We start from the raw sequence: 24,473 nt of genomic DNA, 5'->3' as shown, positions 1-24,473 counted from the left end.
GCAGTTATTTCCTTTTTAACTAAGTAAATTGCCTGGCTGTCCTACTATTCATGTGCCTCAAATACTCTCAGCCGCAGACCATGAACAAGCATGCAGATCAGGTGCTCTGAGTGAAGTCTGATTAGATTAGCCAAATGCTTGTTTGTGCTTGTTTCAGCCAGGTAACTGGTATTGTTTTAAAGTAAATAAATATGGCAGCCTCCATATGCCACTTAGGCCTCTTTTCCATGGCCAGTTGAACGGTGTGCTCAGCAAGAAGTTACCAAGCAGCAGTGAGCAGTTATCAAGCAGCAGTAAGCAGTTACCAGGCAGCAGTGAGCAGTTACCAGGCAGTAGCAAACAGTTGTGAGAGTTTGAGAGGTATTTCACTGCCTATGAACTGCCCATGGAAAAAAGGCCTTAAAGGACCTCTGTAGCGAAAATCTTAAAATGTAAAATACATATAAACATATACAAATAAGAAGTACGTTTCTTCCAGAGTAAAATGAGCCATAAATTACTTTTCTCCTATGTTGCTGTCACTTACAGTAAGTAGTAGACATCTGACATTGCCAACAGATTTTGGACTAGCCCATCTTCTTATGGGGGTTCTCAGGGTTTTCTTTATTTTTAAAAGCACATAGTGAATGGCAGTTGCTATGTCCAACTGCCAAAAAAGTGTGCAGCGAGCAGGGAAGCTGGCCAGCATCTTTGTATAAATCTTTTCAGGGAGTGTCTTTATAAAGAACTAGCTGATTGCCCGGCGTTGCCCGAGTATGTATTTGTCTGGTGTCAGCTCCACCCACTTTTTGTAACCCTAACACACAATTACTCAATGACCAAGTTTGTGAGCTTTGTAGTCTTTGGCATCAATAATTTGCTTTGAAATTAAAAAAATCTGATGGGTTGTTTGTGGCTCCACCCCCTTTTCTGAATTTGAACCCCAGTCACCCAATGACCACTGGAACCAGGTTCAAGAATGGTAGCAATTAAATATTCCCTTGAAAAGCAATAGGTGAAGCTTTATACACTTTTGTAGGCTCCACCCACTTTTCTGAATATTAATCCCATTCACTGAGTGACCAACTGTGCAAAGTTTAAGAACCCTCCCATTAACAGTGTAAGAATGGCTGCAGTTTACATTTTCCCAGTGAAATTTGTATTTGTCTCCACCCACTGATGACCCGGCGTTGCCCGGGTATGTATTTGACTTGTGTTGGTTCTGCCTAGTGTTGGGCGAACAGTGTTCGCCACTGTTCGGGTTCTGCAGAACATCACCCTGTTCGGGTGATGTTCGAGTTCGGCCGAACACCTGACGGTGCTCGGCCAAACCGTTCGGCCATATGGCCGAACTAAGAGCGCATGGCCGAACGTTCCCCGAACGTTCGGCTAGCGCTGTGATTGGCCGAACGGGTCACGTGGTTCGGACCCGAACGCGCTCTGATTGGCCGAACTGTCACGTGGTTCGGGTAAATAAATACCCGAACCACGTCATATCTCCGCCATTTGTCTGTGGGTTTAGCTTTGGGTAGGCAGGCAGGGTAGTTCGCGCTCCAGCCACGCTAGCCAGGGTCCCCCCCAGTCATTGTGTGTCGCTGCTGGGAACAGTAGTACACCGCTCGTTCAGCCACACTATATAGCATTCTGTGTACTGTTCTGTGTCTGCTGGGAACAGTAGTACACCGCTCGTTCAGCCACACTATATAGCATTCTGTGTACTGTTCTGTGTCTGCTGGGAACAGTAGTACACCGCTCGTTCAGCCACACTATATAGCATTCTGTGTACTGTTCTGTGTCTGCTGGGAACAGTAGTACACCGCTCGTTCAGCCACACTATATAGCATTCTGTGTACTGTTCTGTGTCTGCTGGGAACAGTAGTACACCGCTCGTTCAGCCACACTATATAGCATTCTGTGTACTGTTCTGTGTCTGCTGGGAACAGTAGTACACCGCTCGTTCAGCCACACTATATAGCATTCTGTGTACTGTTCTGTGTCTGCTGGGAACAGTAGTACACCGCTCGTTCAGCCACACTATATAGCATTCTGTGTACTGTTCTGTGTCTGCTGGGAACAGTAGTACACCGCTCGTTCAGCCACACTATATAGCATTCTGTGTACTGTTCTGTGTCTGCTGGGAACAGTAGTACACCGCTCGTTCAGCCACACTATATAGCATTCTGTGTACTGTTCTGTGTCTGCTGGGAACAGTAGTACACCGCTCGTTCAGCCACACTATATAGCATTCTGTGTACTGTTCTGTGTCTGCTGGGAACAGTAGTACACCGCTCGTTCAGCCACACTATATAGCATTCTGTGTACTGTTCTGTGTCTGCTGGGAACAGTAGTACACCGCTCGTTCAGCCACACTATATAGCATTCTGTGTACTGTTCTGTGTCTGCTGGGAACAGTAGTACACCGCTCGTTCAGCCACACTATATAGCATTCTGTGTACTGTTCTGTGTCTGCTGGGAACAGTAGTACACCGCTCGTTCAGCCACACTATATAGCATTCTGTGTACTGTTCTGTGTCTGCTGGGAACAGTAGTACACCGCTCGTTCAGCCACACTATATAGCATTCTGTGTACTGTTCTGTGTCTGCTGGGAACAGTAGTACACCGCTCGTTCAGCCACACTATATAGCATTCTGTGTACTGTTCTGTGTCTGCTGGGAACAGTAGTACACCGCTCGTTCAGCCACACTATATAGCATTCTGTGTACTGTTCTGTGTCTGCTGGGAACAGTAGTACACCGCTCGTTCAGCCACACTATATAGCATTCTGTGTACTGTTCTGTGTCTGCTGGGAACAGTAGTACACCGCTCGTTCAGCCACACTATATAGCATTCTGTGTACTGTTCTGTGTCTGCTGGGAACAGTAGTACACCGCTCGTTCAGCCACACTATATAGCATTCTGTGTACTGTTCTGTGTCTGCTGGGAACAGTAGTACACCGCTCGTTCAGCCACACTATATAGCATTCTGTGTACTGTTCTGTGTCTGCTGGGAACAGTGGTACACCGCTCGTTCAGCCACACTATATAGCATTCTGTGTACTGTTCTGTGTCTGCTGGGAATAGTGGTACACCGCTCACCCGTCACTGTATAGCATTGTGCTCTGTGTCGCTGCTGGGAATAGTGGTACTGTATAGCATTTCTGTACTGCCACTGTACTGCTGCCAGTCAGCGTGTACTGTAAGGATAAGTGAAATGAGGAAGAAATCCGGTGAAAGAGGGAGGGGCAAGGGAAGAGGTGTTTCCCCTGACGGTTCACGTACAGGCCACAGGGGAGCACCCAAGAAAACCCACTCAATACCGCCCATGTTGTCCAGGACAACAACCCTCACAAATCCAAAAGAACAGGACCAGATAATTACTTGGATGACCTCTCAAGCGTCCAGCAGTGGGTTAAGCAGCACCAGCACATCACGCACGAGGTCCGAGTCCTCAGCCAGTTACAAGGAGCCAGTGGGCACAAAGCTGACACAACCGGCAGCGACACCACGCACACAACTGCCAGATAACCAGTCCGATGAATTACCTCAGGACACAATGGGGTATTCGCAGGAGCTATTCCCAGCCCAACAAACTTCCACCTTTCAAAGGTCAATGGAGGAACAGCCAGAAATGTTGTGCCTGGATTCACAACCGTTAACTGTGGGAAATGCACCGCGCACTGAAATACGAGGCGAGTCCGAAGAGGACTCGGAAACCCAAATCCCAGAGCAATTTGGGCAGGAGGGGTTGCAATTGCAGGAGGTCGGCCGACAAGATCTGGAAGACGACGTTGGAGTGTGCTGCGCAGAGGTTGTTGTGGGGAGCTCTACTCCACGGCGGTGGCCCACAATGACATATGACGAGTTTGAGGAGATGGAAGAGGAGGGTATGGACAATGTGGACAGAGACCCAGATTTTGTTTGTGAACGAGAACATCGCCGTCGTAGCAGCAGCACAGATGAGTCTGTTGAAGAACACACTGCTGCACGAGTTCGCCTTGTGCCACAAGGTAGGCGGCGCGCAATTTCAGGCACCACAAGCGTGGAAGTTCAAGTGAGAGGCAAAAGAGGAGCAAACAGAAATCGCCAGCAAGGAGGCAGGTGCTCCAAAGTCTGGGCTTTCTTTGAAGACTGCACTGAGGATGTTACCATGGCGATTTGCAAGGTGTGCAAGACCCGCCTGAGCAGGGGGAAAAATATTAACAACCTCTCCACCACCAGCATGAGCCGTCACATGCTATCCAAACATCCCACTCTTTGGGCAAACGCGTCAGGACAGGGTACCAGAAACAACACTGCCTCCCTTGGGTTCACCAGACCCGCCTCAGCAGCAGCAGTAGCCCAGCCATTGCGTGGTTCACAACATTCACAAACATCAGACGACGCTGACACTGTCACTTTCCGGAGTAGTGCTCTTGAGGTCTCCCAGTGTTCATCAAACACAACAACCAACAGCCCTTCCGTGTGCAGCGCTACGGTTCAGTTGTCTGTGTCGGAGATGTTTGAGCGCAAGAGGAAATTGCCAGCAAATGACCCCCGGGCCGTGGCAGTAACAGCCAGCATAGCCAAGCTTCTGGCCTGCGAAATGCTGCCATATCGATTGGTGGAGACAAACAGCTTCAAGGGCATGATGTCAGTGGCCATCCCACGTTACGTGGTTCCCAGCCGCTACCACTTTGCACGCTCTGCAGTGCCTGAGTTGCATGAGCACGTGGTCAGCAAAATAACCCGAAGCTTGAAGAATGCCGTTGCCTGCAAGGTTCACCTCACCACTGACACCTGGACGAGTGCGTTCGGCCAGGGTCGATACATCTCCCTTACCGCGCACTGGGTGAACCTTGTGGAGCCTGGCAGCGATTCCTCACCTGCTACGGCACGGGTGTTGCCCACGCCACAAACAGCTGCACCGCCGTCCCTCCCACTGGATAACAGCAGCACCTACCTCTCTGACTCCTTCTCCTCCAACGCATCTCAAAGCTGTACCTCATCCGGAAACGCTAACCCAGCAGCAGTAGGATCGTGGAAGCAGTGCAGCACAGCTGTTGGCATGCGTCAGCAAGCGTTGCTGAAGCTAATCTGCCTTGGGGATAAGCAGCACACAGGGGAGGAAATTTGGAGGGGAATAAAGGAACAGACGGATTTGTGGCTGGCACCGCTGGACCTGAAACCGGGCATGGTTGTGTGTGATAATGGGAGTAATCTCATTCGCGCTTTAAGGTTGGCTAAGCTGACACACATCCCTTGCCTGGCGCACGTGATGAACCTAGTAGTTCAGCGGTTCCTGAGGACATACCCAGGCGTGCCCGATCTGCTGTTGAAGGTGCGTCGAGTGTCCAAACATTGTAGAAATTCCAGTACTGCTTCGGGGGCACTCGCCAAGATGCAGGAGCGCTTCAATCTCCCCCACCATCGCTTGCTGTGTGATGTCCCTACGCGCTGGAATTCTACGCTGCACATGCTAGCCCGCTTTTGCGAGCAGAAGAGTGCAGTGGTCCAGTACATGACGGCGCAGTACCGAGGCGCATCCGGCCAGCTGCCAAGCTTCTGTGGATCCGATTGGGCCAACATGTTGGACCTCTGCCAAGTCCTCCAAAATTTTGAGCAATCCACGTTGCTTGTGAGCAGTGACAACTCTTCAGTCAGCATTACCATACCACTGCTGTGTTTACTGAAGAGGTCGATGTTAAAAATCAAGGAAACAGCTGTCATGATGCAACTGGGGGAATCTGAAGGAGAAAACGATCAGCGTGATGGTACCAACATCAGGCCATCCGCCTCAGGGAACGCTGGCCCCAGCAGCTATGACGAAGAAGAGGAGGAGGAACAGCTGGAGTTGGAGCAGGAATTTCATGCCACCACTGACGAGGGCCAGAGCGGTGCACGTTGGACTTCCACAATTCAACGCGAATGGTCAGCAGAAGCAGACCAGGAGGAAGGTGACGACTATGATGCATCACAACAACTATCACAACGCTCACAAGAGGATGATGAGGATTCTGGTAGGACTCTGGCACACATGGCTCAATTCATGCTAGACTGCATTGAACGTGACCCACGCATTGTGCGCATTCTGGACAACACCAATTACTGGGTTTATACCCTTCTGGATCCACGGTACAAACACAATGTTCCAAAACTGCTTGAAGAAAGAGTCAGACAGGTCAAAATGGAAGAATACCAGCAGGCCCTTGTGGAGACTTTAGAGAGGAGATTGACATCCTCCCCCTCCTCTAGCCAGTTGTACGCAGACAGACTGACTTCCGCAAACCCAGGACGACCAGGAGGGCAGCAAACAACGCAAGCCGCAGCTAGTACCCAAAAGGGAATGGTATCGGCAGTGTCCTTGGAGTGGGAAAATTTTCTGACACCCATGCAGCCGCAGCCCACTGAACAGCAAGCGTGCAGATCCACCTCCAACACCGATCGCCTGGAGAAGATGGTCAAGGACTACATGTCAGATGGCGTAGCTGTGTCGAACCATCCATCTGCACCCTTCAACTATTGGGTATCGAAGCTAGACACCTGGCACGAACTGGCAATGTACGCAATAGAGGTGCTGGCTTGCCCGGCAGCCAGCGTTATGTCGGAACGCTGTTTCAGTGCTGCCGGAGGCATCGTCACAGATCGGCGTATCCGCCTCTCTACAGAAAATGCAGACCGTCTGACTCAAATTAAAATGAATCAATCCTGGATTGGAAATGACTACGCAACACTCCAGGACCCCAACCAAGTAACATGACCAATGAACATCTGGGATGGTGTTGCGTTTCCGGGCCCTGTTTATTGAACCTCTCATCTGTATTACATTTATGACTGCATGGCGGCAAAAAGCATTGCTGCTATATCCGCACGCTTTTTGTCCACATGCAAGGCCTGGGTTGTTGTGTCTCACAAAGCGTGGCCTTCTCCTCCTGCGCCTGCTCCTGTTCCATCACGTCTGCTGCTGCTGGGTTAGCGTTGCCGCGTGGTCCCTGTTTATTGAACCACTTATCTTTATTACATTTATGACTGCATGGCGGTACAAAGCATGCTATCCGCACGCTTCTTGCCCTCATGCAAGGCCTGGGTTGTTGTGTCTCACAAAGCGTGGCCTTCTCCTCCTGCGCCTGCTCCTGTTCCATCACGTCTGCTGCTGCTGGGTTAGCGTTGCCGCGTGGTCCCTGTTTATTGAACCACTTATCTTTATTACATTTATGACTGCATGGCGGTACAAAGCCTGCTATCCGCACGCTTCTTGCCCTCATGCAAGGCCTGGGTTGTTGTGTCTCACAAAGCGTGGCCTTCTCCTCCTGCGCCTGCTCCTGTTCCATCACGTCTGCTGCTGCTGGGTTAGCGTTGCCGCGTGGTCCCTGTTTATTGAACCACTTATCTTTATTACATTTATGACTGCATGGCGGTACAAAGCCTGCTATCCGCACGCTTCTTGCCCTCATGCAAGGCCTGGGTTGTTGTGTCTCACAAAGCGTGGCCTTCTCCTCCTGCGCCTGCTCCTGTTCCATCACGTCTGCTGCTGCTGGGTTAGCGTTGCCGCGTGGTCCCTGTTTATTGAACCACTTATCTTTATTACATTTATGACTGCATGGCGGTACAAAGCATGCTATCCGCACGCTTCTTGCCCTCATGCAAGGCCTGGGTTGTTGTGTCTCACAAAGCGTGGCCTTCTCCTCCTGCGCCTCCTCCTGTTCCATCACGTCTGCTGCTGCTGGGTTAGCGTTGCCGCGTGGTCCCTGTTTATTGAACCACTTATCTTTATTACATTTATGACTGCATGGCGGTACAAAGCCTGCTATCCGCACGCTTCTTGCCCTCATGCAAGGCCGGGGTTGTTGTGTCTCACAAAGCGTGGCCTTCTTCTCCTCCTGCGCCACCCTCCTCCTGTTCCATCACGTGTGCTGCTGCTGGGTTAGCGTTACCGGTCCCTTTTCCTGGAACCTCTTATATGTATTACATTTATGACTGCATGCCGACAAAAAACATGTTACCTGTGCAAAGAAAACAGACATTTCCCGCATTTAAAAGACAGTTTTCCCTTTGAAACTTTAAAATCGATTTTCTCAAAAACTATAAGCTCTTTTTGCTAATTTTTTTTTCCTCTTGTACCCACTCCCAAGGTGCACATACCCTGCAAATTTGGGGTATGTAGCATGTAAGGAGGCTTTACAAACCACAAAAGTTCGGGTCCCCATTGACTTCCATTATGTTCGGAGTTCGGGTCGAACACCCGAACATCGCGGCCATGTTCGGCCTGTTCGGCCCGAACCCGAACATCTAGATGTTCGCCCAACACTAGTTCTGCCCACTTCTTTTAACCCTAAAGCACAAACACTCAATGACCAAGTGTAATGATTGGTGTCAGCATATTCTGATTATTGGGGATCTGCAGTATCACCAATAATACAGATGCTATACCTGATTATATGGTGATCTGCAGAATCACCAATAATGCAAGTATAGCGTGACACGATACAATCGTATGCAAGAGGGTGCTTGGTACAATAGAGTATCTCTATAGGGCACAGAGATACAACCTCCAGCAAGCTGGAACAGCAGAGCAGACAGCAATAATAATATACAGCGTAAATTCAAGTCTGTAGAAATATCCACCACACCGTAATTCCTCAGAGGTGTGGTTACCTCTGAATTATATCTCCTTGAAAATCAACAGGTGATTTTGATTGGCTTTTTTAGGCTCCACCCACTTTTCTGAATATTAATCCCAGTCACCCAGTAACCAACTGTGCAAAGTTTGAGAACCATGCCATTAACAGTGAAGAAGGGCTGCAGTTTACAATTTCCTAAAAAAATCTGTTTTTGACCCCACTCACTTTTTGTAACCTTGACACACAGTCACTACTCAATGACCAATTTTGTAAGCTTTTGGGTTCCTGGCATCAAAATTGTGTGAATGGAAGCAGTTTATCCAAAAATAGTAAATCTGGTTGGCTGTTTGTGGCTCCACCCCTTTAGTGAATTTGAACCCCAGTCACTTGATGACCGACCGTAGTAGGTTTCAGGCCTCTGCCATTAACAGTGTAAGAATGACAGCAGTTTCAATATTCCCCTTGAAAATCAAAAGGTGAATTTTGATTGGCTCTTGTAGGCTCCACCCACTTTTCCGAATATTAATCCTAGTCCCCCAGTGACCAACTGTCTCAAGTTTGAGAACCCTGCCATTAACAGTGTAAGAATAGCTGCAATTTATATTTTCCCATGTTAAAAGTAAGTTGTTTTTGGCTCCGCCCACTATTTCTAACCTTGACATACAGTCACTTAATGACCAAGTTTATGAGCTGTGGGGTCTTTGGCATCAATAAGTTGCATTTTACCATTGGAATTAAACAAATCTGATTGGCTGTTTTGGCCCACTCCCATTTCAGAATTTAAAATTAAACCCCAGTCTCCCAGTGACTGACTGTATCAGATTTGAGGCCTCTGCCATTAAGAGTGTATGAATGGGAGCAATGTAAATATTCCCCTTGAAAATCAAAAGGTGAATTTTGATTGGCTGCTGTATGCTCCACCCACTTTCCTGAATATTAATCCCAGTCACCCAGTGGCCAATTGTGTCAAGTTTGGGAACCCTGCCATGTAAAAAATTAAGTTGTTGGCGCCGCACACTTTTTCTAACCTTGACATACAGTCACTCAATTATCAAGTTTATCAGCTTTGGGGTCCTTGGTATCAATACTTTGTATATTCCCATTGAAAAATAAACAAATATGATTGGCTGTTTGTGGCTCCGCCCCCTTTCTGAATTTGAACCCTAATCACTCAGTGACCAACTGTACCAGGTTTGAGGCATCTGCTATTAACAGTATAAGAATGGTAGCAGCTTAAATATTCCCTTTGAAAATCGAAAGGTGAATTTTTATTGGCTGTTGTAGGCTCCACCTACCTTCCAAATTCTTAATCTCATTCACCCAGTGACCAACTGTGCAAAGTTTGAGAACACTGCCATTAACGGTGTAAGAATGACTACAGCTTATATTTTCCTAGTTAAATTTGTTTTTGGCTCCGCCCACTTTTTTTAACCTTGATCCACAGTCACTCAAGGACCAAGTTTGTGAGCTTTCAGGTTCCTGGCATCAAAAATGTGTGAATGGAAGCAGTTTATCCACCAAGGAAATCTCATTGGCTGTTTGTGGCACCGACCCTTTAGTGAATTTGGATCCCAGTTGCCCAATGACCAACTGTAGCAAGTTTGAAGCCTCTGCCTATCCCAGGAACCTACACCAGGATTTTATTTATAGATTTCAGCTCTGCATTTAATATCATAATTCCATCACTGCTGCACAGCAAGCTCTCCCAGCTACACATACCTGAATCCTTCTGCAAATGGATAACCGACTTCTTAACCATCAGAAGACAGCGTGTTAGACTTGGTAAACTCACATCAAGCTCTCTGACAGTCAGTACTGGTGCACCCCAGGGCTGTGTGCTTTCCCCACTGCTGTACTCACTTTACACCAATGCATCTCCACAGATCCATCTGTTAAGGTTCTGAAGTTTGCAGACGACACAACAGTTGTTGGTCTCATACAAAACGAGGATGAGTCTGCATACAGGCATGTGGTGGGACAGCTTTCCTCCTGGTGCAGCAGCAACAACTTGGAACTAAATGCTCTCAAAACTATGATAATAGACTTCAGGAGATCTCCCCCCCCCCCCCAGCACCTCCCCTTAACCATAAATGGATCCACAATAACCCAAGTAGAGTCATTTAAGTTTATTGGGTGCACAATCTCAAGCGACTTAAAATGGGACAACAACACTGCCACTATTGTCAAGAAAGCATAACAGAGAATGTACCATCTACGGCAGCTAAAAAAGTTTGGCCTACCTCAAAATCTAATGGTGCAGTTCTACACTGCAATCATCGAATCCACCATAACATCATCTATGACTGTATGGTTGCTCAGCATTAGAAAAGGGGAGGCTGCAGGGCATCATCCGATCAGCAGAAAGGATAATTGGCTGTAGCTTACCTTCCCTGCAGGATCTTTACACTAGCAGGTGCAGAAAGAGAGCAACCAAAATTGCATCTGACCCCTCTCACCCAGCTCACTCCATCTTCCAGCGCATGCCTTCAGGAGTAAGATTCCGGTCAATCGCTACCAAAACCTCTAGACACAGGAACAGTTTTTTTCCTCAAGCGGTAGCCATACTTAATGCTGAACCACGTTTGCTTACTGCCACTATACTTATAATGTCCTTAACTTGTAATATTCACACTGTCTGTCCTTGTATTGTTTTTGTTTGTGTTTGTTAAGCAACTGCCAAGACAAATTCCTTGTAGGTGCAAACTTACTTGGCGAAAATAAATTGATTCTGATTAACAATGCAAGAATGGCAGCAGTTTAAATATTCCCCTTGAAAATCAATAGGTGAATTTTGATTGACTGTTGTAGGCTCCACCCACTTTCCTGAATGTTAATCTCATTCACCCAGTGACCAACTGTGGCAAGTTTGAGAACCCTGCGATTAACAGTCTAAGAATGGCTGCAGTTTACATTTTCCTATTTAAAATGAATGGCTGAAATTTGATTGGCTGTTTTATGCCCCGCCCACTTTTCCTGGATTTGTTACCTCGGTCACCAAGTGACCAACTGTGCCAAGTGTGGGGACTCTGGCTTGATTACTGTGAGAATGGCAGCCTTTTACATTTTTTCCATTGACTTGAATGGGTGAAATCTTATTGGCTGTTTGTAGCTCTGCACGTTTGCAGGGGGGCCGCGAGACCCCCAGAACATATCATCCCAGGGAGTAAAGGATCCACATACTAAGTTTCGTTCAAATCGGCGTTTTTGCGTGATCGCAGCACATACATACACACAAATACATCCGATTTTATATATATAGATAAAGGCCATGCTGAGAATCCCCCATGAAGAGATGGACTAACCCAAAACCTGTCGGTAATGTCAGATTTCTACTGTAAGTAAAAGCAACATAGGAGAAAAGTAACTTGTGGCTCATTTTACTCTGGAAGAAATGTACTTCTTATTTGTATGTGTTTTAAATTTTAAGATTTTCGCGACAGTTCCTCTTTAATGCAGGTTCACTTTCTGACCACATTTGCCATATGTAAAGTCTCTATACATTGTACTAAAAGTAGGGATGATCAATGACATGCAAATACTGAGTTTGAGCAAATAGCAAATGTATTTAATTTTTATTGCAAATATATGGAACTTGAAAATGGACCAATCAAGTCCCACCCAGGTCTAAAGGGACCCTGATCTCAAAAAATAAACGAAATTGGTACTTACCTGGGGCTTTCCTGTTAAACCGCGCATGTGCAGTACTGTCACGCCAGCCGCCGTGATGACGTGCAGTGGCCGACATGATGACGAGGAGCGTCCCGGTTCAAGAGGTGGGAGCCCGACACCCGGCCCAGGTGTCGGCGGTGTGGTATGCGGCGGAGGGACGGGGAGAGGAGCCAGGACCACGCCGGGGGACCTCTCGACCTACGGTGGGCTGCAGAAAGCCCCAGGTAAGTACTAATTTTGTTTATTTTTTGAGCTCGGAGTCCCTTTAAATTGAGTGGTTCATTTTCAAGCTGCATATATATGCATAAACTCAGTAGTATTTGCATATAATTAATCATCCCTAATTAAAAGCTTGCTAGGGGCTGGAAATACCATAGTACTTTTATCACATGCCCCCAAGGGATTCACTTTGGGAGTATATAGAGATGGCACAGCAGAGAAAGGATCCAGGAAATCAGTATATATTAAAGGGAACCTTACCTGAGAGGGCTATAGATGTTTGCTTTTAAACCATACCAGTTGCCTGACTATCCTGAAGATCGTTTTGACTGCAGTAGTGGCTGAATCACACACCTGAAAAAAGCATGCAGCTAAACCAGTCTGACTTCAGTCAGAGCACCTGATCTACATGCTTGTCCAGGGGCTGTGGCTAAAAGTATAAGAGACACAGAATCAGTAGTACAGTCGGGCAAGTGGTATTATTTTAAAAGGTAAAATCCGTATCCTTCTCAGTTTAGGTTTTCTTTAAGGCCGTGGCTGCCACTAGAATGATGGGAGAGGCTGACTCTACATCCTTATATTCATAAACAGCAATAAACACCCGATATAGACTCAAACCCTCATCCTTAACATTGATAAATAAATTAACTGAATTATTGATCTGATTGGATTTAAAACATGTTTGTTTAAAAAAAAAGAATGAGGTTACACTTTAATGTTCTAATTTGTTTATAAGCGATATTTATAGATTACATAGTGATATATTCACAGTTACATTGTATGTGCACTGCATTTTAAGGTAAACATAAGATAATTACATATTGGTATTTCAGATAGATGGTAATATATTTCTATCTGCGTGGTTCAATTTAGAGTGTCTCAGACAGGCGGCAGGCTGTTTATTTCCAGCCCCATAGTTCAGAGTAGATTCCTTTTTGTCAGCATTTCAAAGATTATTAGTTCACTTTGAGAATCATGCGTTAACTCAGATTTCATAAACACTAGCAGGTGGTTCATAGAAAGGTCAGCTAAGCTTCCTAAATTTCATACATCTTATATCGATTCATAAGTGGGCCACATAGTACATTATTGGAATATATATTTTTATGACAAGCAAACAATATTAGGTGGTCTCTTCAGATTTACCTTTTGGAAAAAGAGTTTTTTTCTTAGCAGTGAAGCCTATTATATATGTCATTTTAATATTTTCTCTTCTCTGTTTTTCTTTTCATTACCTGTGTGTGTGCTTTCTGCACATACGTGGAAAAGAGCATTGTAGACATGGCATAAAGGGAATAAATAGAGATTTTTTTTTATTATATGAATGGGATTAAATAGCTGTCCTAACATTTTATAAACAGTTGTATGCTGTCAAATCACTCCTTTTCCAGGAAGGTTGAAATGTAATAGCTTATTATTATAAAAAATTATTTTCACTATATTCTTGAGTTTTGTTCCTCATTAGGGATGAACAAAAGATGTACATTCTGCTTTGCTAATATTTTTTCAGAAGAACAGTTACCTCTGAAACCTGCAATTAGTTTGGGATGTTGAAACGTGATGGTTGAGGCAACAGATTAAATATATCCTCTTCCACCAATGGTGCCCATACACGATACAATGAAAACGTTTGATTCTCCCATTTATTCAATCTATATGATCGAATCAAATTAATGTTGAAAATATTTTTTTTCAATCAAGAAACTCGAACGATTATCCCTTTTTTTCGAGCAAAATCTGATCAGGGACATGCTGGAAAAATCTTTATATTTGATCTAATGAAATAATCGAACTGAATTATCTAATCGAAAAAAAAATGAAAAATTGTACCATGTATGGGCACCTTAACCCTCCTGGCGGTCTATTAAAAACCGCCAGGGGGCAGCGCAGCAGTTTTTTAAAAAAAAAATGTTTTAAATCATGTAGCGAGCTCAGGGCTCACTACATGATAGCCGCTGTGCAGCGGCATCCCCCCACCCGCTTTGATCGCCTCCGGCGATCCCCGATCAGGGAATCCCGTTCAAAGAACGGGATTTCCTGGAGGGCGGGATGACGTCACCACCGACGTCATCGACGTCGTCACCGACATCGTCACCGACGTCACCGACGCCGTCACCGATGTCATCGACGTCATGACGTCATTGGGAGTCCCGATCCACCCCTCAGCGCTGCCTGGCATTGATTGGCCAGGCAGCGCACGGGGTCTGGGGGGGGCAGGGCGGCGCAGCGAGTGGCGGCTAATCGGCGTGGAGCGGCAGCAATCGGAGTGCACACGCAGCTAGCAAAGTGCTAGCTGCGTGTTGCAAAAAAAAATTATGCAAATCGGCCAAGCAGATCCTAAGAAATCCTCCTGCGCGGCTTATCCCGAAATACGTTCGGGGTTACCGCCAGGAAGGTTAAGATCACCACAGGGGATTATGAGTAGTAATGACTGATGAGCACGAATTTTGCATAATCGTAATTTTGCATCCTAATTTGCAATCACAATGCAAAATTGATAGTAAAATTTGGGGAAAGCTCATAATTAATTTTGTATGTAAACATAATCAGGAAACGTAATTTAGGACTTTTGAAAAATTTTGTGCCAAATTTAGTGGTTATTAAACTCTGAAGGTCCAATGGGACCAGCCCTATGGGTACAATCTAAAGAACGATATCTTTATTATTAAGAAGTAAATACTATTAAAATATAGAAGTCACTCCAGTCTGAGTGACCCCTAGTTGTACATATACACAAGTCTGCCCTGATTCACACTATATCTGCACAATTACTACAGGGTGTCGTTGCTGATCCCCCACCACTCCTAATTGTGAATTGGAGTGGGGTTTAGCTAGCCCTGATGGAAGTTAGTAGACATAGGGCTTAATTCACTAAAGCGTGCTAAGTGTTAGCACGCCAGTGAAATGCCCCTTAGCACGTGCAAAGTGCCTTTGCACGCGCTAATATGTATGCAAAAGTTTGCATGCGCAAAGTTTAGCGCTGCGCGGTGCACGTGAAACGTCGCAAAGTCTGCATGCAAAATAGCCTGATAAGCTTACTTTGCAAGTGGATTCTTCGACGTTTCACATGCACCGATACTATTTAGGGAGCAAGATCAGTAACAGCTTTGCCCGTGCAAACTACTTAGCACCCTAGTTTGCACGTGCAAAGCTTTTAGCTTTAGTGAATCAAGCCCATATAAGGAACAAATAACAACAGTTGAGATCACTGTGTTTGCGTTTGCAGCGTCCCAATGGGTGCTAATACTGGGTCAGCAGCACAGACAAAAAGAGGGAGGGGTTGCTCCGAACAAGCAACTACATGGGTGCTATACACATATATACAGTGCTCCTAATACTTTGACCAGTTTCACCAACAGGCTTCTTCAGAAAGTGACATAGTGCAAGTGCTATATACAAAATATATACGTTCCCCCCACCAGCTGTACAAATGGACAGAGTGTCCCCCTGCAACCCTCAGATAGCCCTAGTCAGAGCTAACCAAACACTCCTAGAGCGTGGTTTAAATGAGGAAGTTGATTGGGGTGTGCCCGCCCTCCAAGGAGGGGCTTGCGAGGGCTACCTTATAGTCAAACAGGTTCCAGGCAAGTAGGTGCTTCCCTTTAAAAGTCCCCAGTGCTGGCATGGGGCCCTCAGACAGTATAGAGCAGCTGCATATTGACAGGTCTCTGAGCGATCTCCGCTATGTGTGACATCACCTCACATGTGTTACTTCCTGTTAGCGGTGGCGTCATGGTAACTCATCTAGCGACTAATCAGAGAGCACTCTGCACACGGAAAGCAGGTTGTCATAGCAACATACATACACACAGGCTGGTCAAGTATTCCCCAAATGTAGCGCAGTGCGCTCTGTATGTGAATTCACCTCATACATAGTGGTCTCCTGCTCCTGCCATCTTCGCTATCTATGCATACAAGTGGTGTCTAAGACACATAATTGTATATCATATCAATCAATCCATCCACTGCAGCTCGGTGCATGCTATGTCAAATAATCATCTGCAGATGAGGGAGGCTACTATGTCAAAGGGTAAGAATGAGAGGGCTGACAAGTGCATTTTACCCAGGGTGGGGGCAGGTATCTGTATAATCAAAGTTAATGTATAGACCACACTTAAGCAAATACAAATATGATCATGTATTAATCATACATATGTTGGAAAGGTGGGACAATCTCATACCAGCTATTGAAATATGCATTGAACCTCAAACATCCAAAAGGACATATTGATGAAATGAACTCTCATGCAGAGAGCCCGGAGATAATGTTCTGCATGGGAACCATATGTCTACCAAAACTCCCAGAGACTGATCTCTGGTGTAGGGAGACAATCACAAAAAGCACACCAGATTCAAATCTTCGATCAGGCCCTTGGGGGCCAATGTTTCAAGTTGGAAGATCCATTGTGATTCTAATTGATTACGTTTTTTGTCGAAATCACCCCCTCTCACACTGTTTTCCAGTGTTGGAGACCCTAAAACCTAATATCGAACCGATTGTGTATATGTACTGTGTTAATATGTTTTGCAATGGAGGTCTCGCTCTTGTGCTTGATATTACCTATATGTTCAAGGATTCTCCTTTTTAAAGGTCGTGCTGTCTTCCTTACATGCCACATATTACAATTGCAACTCGATTTTAGAAAAGCTAAGGAAAAAATAATTCTTCCTTGGCATTTTTAAAGTTTATTTTCTCAAAAACTACAAGGTCTTTTTGAAAAATTATTTTTTGACTAATCCCTTATAACTTTTCCCCTTAATGTATGTAGCAGTTAGTCATTATAGCATGCATGGGGGCTTTGCTATTACCAGCTTAAGTTACACAAAATTACAAGAAAATTAAGTGAAATTATGAATGGATTACATGAAATCAATTGAATGTGCAAATCCTAATTACGCATGGCCACAATTGTATATGTACATAATGTATATGAAATTTTGCGTACTCGTAACTAGCAGATTATGAAAAACACTAATTGCGAGGAGTGCATATTGCGACACCACAGCTTGAGTTGGGCATTGGCTAGTGACAATACCAAAACTCTCAGTAGTTAACATTGCCTATATTTGACCTTAAACTTACTCGGCCTCATTCTCACACTAACCTTCCATTTTCTAGTGCTTAACATTAACTTCTCCCCCCCCCACACACACACTCACACATGCACACCTAATGCCTTACACTGATCTCTCCCTCTTAATACACATCACTGACTTCTGGCACCCAAGCAATCACTAATTTAGAGATTGTCACCAGGTGGTGCCGATAACATTACATGATATCATATGATATTTTACTATAGAATTACTCGGCCCCCATTCTCACACTAACCTTCCCCTCCTAGTGCCTAACACTAACCCCCCACCTAATGCCTAACATTAACCTCCCCCTCTTATGATGTAACACTAGCCCTGACACCAAAACAACTGCCATTTATAGCCAATAATCAACAAAATAAACGATTGGCTCCTCTCATTGTTCTCCACTTCAGGGTCCAACTCACTACCTGTGCACCCCATTACTGATACTTTTCATTGTCATCTAATAGATGCCTGCTAATCCCAGCACCTAAATAACCTGATCCAATTATGAGACCCTCTTTGAAGCACCTCACATGCCCTTTGACCTCTAATGTGCAAGTAACACATCAGCAAATAGAGCTGGTAGGCAACCCAGTGTGATTTAAAATTTGGCTAAAAAGTGCTTTGTGATAATTGCTTACCACACAGTCGTAGCATGCATCTATGCTGTCCCACCTGTCACCCTGACCAGTTAGCTTGTCCTGCAAGCCATGTTCACAGTTTGTAAGTAAGACTGTCCTGCCAGTCCTGTCTGATCTGCACTTTGTCAGTCAGTCTGCTCTGCCAATCCAGTCCACAGTGTGTCTGGTGAGTCTGCACCAACAGTACAGTCCTCCACACCACAGTTTGTCCAATCAATCTGCCCTGCCTTTCTAGTCTACAGTCGGTCCCATCAGTCCCCTCTTCCAGTGTAGCCCACTATCTGTCATCCAATTACCTACCCATGTAGTTCTGGTTGCTGTGCTCATAAATTGTTGTTGTTATTGGCTATTGTTCTTATTTGGAAGGTAAGCCAGCATTCAACTTCTTTTAAAATGTTTTAGATTTGGTTTGTCTTGAGGGTGCCACACACCTTTACTGTTGGTATTCCCTGTGTTTGGAAAATTATATTTTATGGCAACATAACTTAGCTCTTTTCTTGGACATACTAAAGGCATCTCTCCATACCCAATAATTGTGTGTGAGTGTGTGTGTGTGTGTGTGTGTGGCGAGGGGTTCTCCACAAGTACTTACAGTTGTTTCTTGTGGTGCAACCTGGATTTGTATTATCCCCTCATCATTCTGTTTCTCAACAATATTTGCATTGTGTGAATTACTATACTATATTGTGTTCCTAGTGTAAGTATGCTTTTTATTACCAGAGTGAAGTTAGTGCAGTTACATCACTCACAGTATATGTTTTTATCTGACTTTTCACCTAATACAAAACCGAGACATCAAATGCAGATCTTGAATTATGCAACCAGAGTTTTCTACTTAGTTGCCATTCAGTGCTGAGCTATTTCATGTAGTCATTTTTTTATATATACAGTATATATAAACAGCTTCCTGAAAACAAAGAAGGTAATTGAAATAGAGATGATGTTTATTTGAACATTTACTACTGAACCACCAACAATGTTTCTTTGATTACTTACCAATTATTCTTCAGCACACATTCTATGTGTTTCTTGCAGTACAGAAAATCTACCTTTTGAAGTATGGAAGAGATATTTTCTCCCTAGCACAGACTGGGGAGAGGTAATTTCCATTAGTCTTTGCTAATTATTTTAAGAAATTCTATGCATATAGTACACAAGAGCAAAAATTATGCTAAAGAAGACCCTGATACAATATGATAGGCATAGCGGTTAATCTTACATACTTTAAGATTTCACTTTTTTAAACTGATTTTAAAGGTACCCTGAGCAGTGAGAAAAAAAAAAAATCTGGACTTACATGGAATTCCTCCAGCCCCCAACTCCCCCCCCCCCCCCCCCCCCGTAGCCCGCGAGGTCCCTCTATGGTCCCGCTGGCAACTCTGTTAATCCGGTGACTTTGGCTGAGTTCAGGTCCGCTTTAAAAGAAAATAAATATGGAAGCCTCCATATTCTTCTCACTTCAGCTGTGCTTTAAGGTGTAATTAAACTCTGTCTAACCGGTCAGAGTGATCATTGGTGTTTCTTAAATAGTATTCAATTTAAGACTAAATATAACCTTAACCTGGAAACAATATGCATAGAGTGTTTCTTTCTTTCATTCATTTTCTCTATCCATTTATTTTCCATGATTATTTGTACTATGGGTTGTTTGTTCTTTTGTTGCTCTGTTATTTGCTTAGAGTAATCATCATTACAATAATCAGAACTGTTGATTGTTGATGCACTTAACTTAACAACTTTACCCCCCGCGGTGCGAATTTCTCCATCCCCTTTCCCCCCCCCTAAAAAACCAAGGGACAGAGAAATCCGTACCTCCTGTGCTACCACCGCTGTCCGCGCTCCTGCCACTCGTGCGCATGCTCCCGACGCTAAATCCTATGAAATCTAGGGAGATGAAAAATGGGAGGATGTTCAGGAGTCTGCAGCAACTGGTGAAATTACAATTGCCCCCCCCCCCATCTACCCCCCAATCCACCCATTTGCAAAAGTACTTAAATATTAACAGGCTTCATGGATTCTATTAAACCCATAGAACCATATCCAATTATTTTCTTCTCCTGAGTATTCTATTAGGTGATATGTTCACACATTGCCAAGGAAATGCTTTAGAACATCAACAAGCAAGGAAATACTCAAAATAATTTTTACAGTACGTTTTACCTGCTTTTTGGTACTTTTTCAATCACAAAGTGCTGAAAAGTTATTTTAAAGTGAATATTAAAAATTACTATGTGGTACAGCGTGGTGCCAATGAGGATAATAGTGTGTGATTCTTTGATCCAAAAAGCCCAATGCCATACTAGACTAGATCCAACCATGGCAAAAGATTCAGGGAGCTTACATGCACCCACTTAATATTTACATTACATTGGACTTAGTCCGGCACTTTGATCTAAAGGGGCTGATGCCATGCTAGACTAAATCCAAAAAGGGCGAGAGGGAGGGGAGACAACTGAGATGTGGTATATAGTAAAGGCTTGTTGCAGGAGACAAAACTTTGACAGCTGAAATAATACTCACAAATGCGGGTTACCACTTTGGCAACCACTGTAAATGGATGTGGGGAGATAAGATCCATTTACTTACATTCTCTCAGTAATTAGTCAGAGACTTTGTTTGAAAGGTCATTTCTGGGTATAAAGAGTCAGTGATTGTTCAATTAGCACTTTCCAGAGTGGCCAGGCCATAAGTGAGAATGTATTGTAAATACTCAGATCATCACATACAGTATGTTACTCTGTATACAACAGAAATTAGGCAAAAGCACCTTCTTTTTTCCTACAAATTTTATCTTTGAGATGTAAATTGTATTTCAACATTTTCAAAATATTGCAGCCATTGCTTTTTTTTAACATTAAAGATTAAAACAAAGAAAACTGTTATAATGTTAAAACAACCGACAAATGATGTATGTAATGTCACCTTCAAACAAATGCAATTTTAAAAATTACATTTTTTAGAGTACTTATGAAAGAACAAGGTGGCTACTTTTAGCCTACAGTGCATCTCTTCAATATAATATAATCCAGAGTATTAAAGGGAAATAGTGATGACCCCTGTTTAATTTATGACACTGTAACATATTGCTTTTTATATTAATGCCTATCAAAAACTTTGCAAGTGAATGATTATAGTTCTCCTTATTTAAGTAATAATGATATGAAAACTTTAAACTACAAGGCGGACTTCAAAGCTATATGCTGTCAAAACGAAACTGCACAAAATTTTTGAAACTGCGCTGCTTCATTTTCAAATAGATCTTATGTTATTTTTATATTGCTTATTTTTCTATTGTTATCATCGACATTTTTTTAAACAAATTAATGTTATATATATCTTGAATTAAAGCTAACTTAAAGTTACATTTGGAGTGCAAATATTGTCACATCACATTTCATTTTAGTGCAAAGGTGCCCATGTTATTAGAAGTATAATAAGTAATTAAGATAGCAATACACCTGGGAGGCCTGAAGAAGGTACTTCAGTTCTTGAGAAACAGGACCAATTAGATGACTGAATGCCAATTAAAACTATAAAGTGTGGCTCTGTTTTTGTTAGAAGGATATATATATATATATATATATATATATATATATATATATATTATATCCTGTAATTAAAACCTTTTGCAAATTAAATTTTAATTACTGTCAATTACTGTCCGCAGCAGGCCAACAATTCCTTGTATTATGCTCATATTAACTAATGCAACAGTTTATTGTTAAGAACACCGGGAGCAAGCCACTGCCACACCCGTACAGCAGCTGTCACCCCCATCATCTTAGGCATCCAATTTTCACTTGTTTCTGCTTTGAGCTTTTCAAAGTAGTGTGTTACATCAGCACACCAGACGTAGTTATAATGCAATGCACATGTATTGTGCACTATTCCACATAATAGTCCGACAGGGCATGTGACATAATGCAGACTAACAGATAAGGACACCATATATACCCTCAACAAATATCACCCAGTACCACCCCCAAATCACATTGAGCTTTTGGAATGATTGTGGTTGGAAAATGAAGGTGTTATACAAAGGAATATAGGTCCTCACACTTCTTTTCCTACATAGTTAAGAAAACTAACCAAGCATCAGATTGTTGTTTACTCTCTGGTGTGATTGATTCAAGAAGTAAGCCACATTCAGTGGCATAGCAATAGGGGATGCAGAAGTTGAGACCGCTCCGGGGCTCTTGGGCTAGTTGAGCCCTCCCTCAATGGCAGTATTAGTTCTTTATTGATCCTGTGCTAGTAATGATCACTTGTATAGATGGTTTTGATAGTGGTAATAATTAACAAACTGTCCCACATCCATTGCTTGCACCTTTAATATTATTGATGTCCTTAGCAGGTTTTGTTGCACCCTGTGCTGTTCGGATACCACTTTTCACTATCTGGATCTAATTCGGATCCGGATACCCAGATATCCGATCCGGGTCGGATATCTGAGTTAAAAAATTTCCAATTCGGATCCGAATCGGATATCCGACCTCAGTATCCGGGGTATCCGGCCGGACTCGGATATCCAGATAGAAAACCAGAAGTGACAGCAGCACGGGCAGCACGGTGGCGTAGTGGTTAGCACTTTCGCCTTGCAGTGCTGGGTCCCTGGTTCGAATCCCAGCCAGGTCAACATCTGCAAGGAGTTTGTATGTTCTCCCCGTGTCTGTGTAGGTTTCCTCCGGGCACTCTGGTTTCCTCCAACATCCCAAAAACATACAGATAAGTTAATTGGCTTCCCACTAAATTGGCCCTAGACTACAATAAATACACACGACTATGGTAGGGATTAGATTGTGAGCTCCTTTGAGGGACAGTTAGTGACAAGACTATATTCTCTGCACATCGCTGCATAAGATGTCGGCGCTATATAAATAATAATAATAATAATAATAAGTGACCTTAAAATGGCATAAAATGCTTCCAAAAGTCTCTTTAAATGGCAAAACCCCCTTTCGGAGGTCTCTCTCTCTCTCTCTCTCTCTCTCTCTCTCTCCCTTCAAAAGGGATTTTGCCATTGAAGGTGATTTTGGCTTCTGCTCGGATATCTGAACTAACTATCTGCCCGGATTTCGGATTTCTGATGGGAAGTCCCAGTTTGCTCGTGTTGTCTATTCGGATTTTCAAAAATATCCGAATTGCTATTCAAAGTTCGGATAGGGGAAAAAGTTCGGATTATCTGGGTAGTTCGGCTATCCGAAATTTTGCTTAGCACCCCTGGTTGCACCATATGAATTGTTTTGTACAGAATGCTTATTCATACAATAGAAAACTTGCACTGGGGCCCAAAGATTGTACAAAAGTGGTAAAAAAAGTGTTGCAAAAGTCCATCTGGCCACATTATAATACAGTTTATATTAGCTAAACGTGTACCCGGTCATAAATGCAACTGCTACATTTCTTAGGTCCCAATGCCTTTTTTATCTAATTGTAAGTATTTTGGCAACAAATAACCACATATATTTTTGTAATTGATTTAGCAACAAGGATGAGAATTGGCTCTTGGGTGCATGAAAAGATATATATAGCTTTATTACAAAAAACATCAAATATTACAAAAAACCTATAAATACACAAATAAATCAACTAAAATCGAAAAGCTACCCCAGCCGGGCATAATGACTTCACCAGATCAATAAGGGGCTGCAGTCCCCCAGAAAAAAACTTCCAATGTAATTCAAGGGCAGTTCAAGAGCTATATGCTTCTAAAGGCAAAGTAGTGCGACATTCATAAATTGATATCCTTGTGATAACGTCAGCATGTGCAAAGCAAGCCTTTGGCAATCATGTGGTCACTGATAAATTCTTGCAACATTTGGATCATAAATTTGTCAGAAGAAGCATACCCCCATCACAGGGTTACCTGACCATAGTTCATGGATTCGTACTGCACCAATGTAGGTGATACTTATTGCAGGCACATGTATCTTCAAATGTGCTATGCCTGGTATATGATAGCGTGGTCTGGTTGAAGCAAAGCAGTGCAAACTGTGGTGTTTTAAGCAAAGCCAGCTGAAAGTCCCCCAGTCGCAGGGAATAGGTGGTAATCTGCACAGCCACACGTGATGGTGGAGATGTTAAGTGCAAAATAGCATATGAAGCAAGTCCATATAAATGGTTAAAGTCACTGTTCATGCAGCTCTATGCCAAACAGGTCCATGTGTAAAGATTGTAATGGAAAGCAATGTGGAGTCGCATAGCTACCGGTCCTGTTCAAATGGTCTTGCCTTATGGAAGTGAAAAAGATCCGGTGAAGACTCTCGTGGTGTGCCCAGAGGAGTA

This window comes from Hyperolius riggenbachi, chromosome 6, assembly GCF_040937935.1.
Source record: "Hyperolius riggenbachi isolate aHypRig1 chromosome 6, aHypRig1.pri, whole genome shotgun sequence".
Classification (NCBI taxonomy): domain Eukaryota; kingdom Metazoa; phylum Chordata; class Amphibia; order Anura; family Hyperoliidae; genus Hyperolius; species Hyperolius riggenbachi.
The sequence above is the reverse complement of the archived record's forward strand: the minus strand, read 5'-3'. Positions refer to the sequence as shown.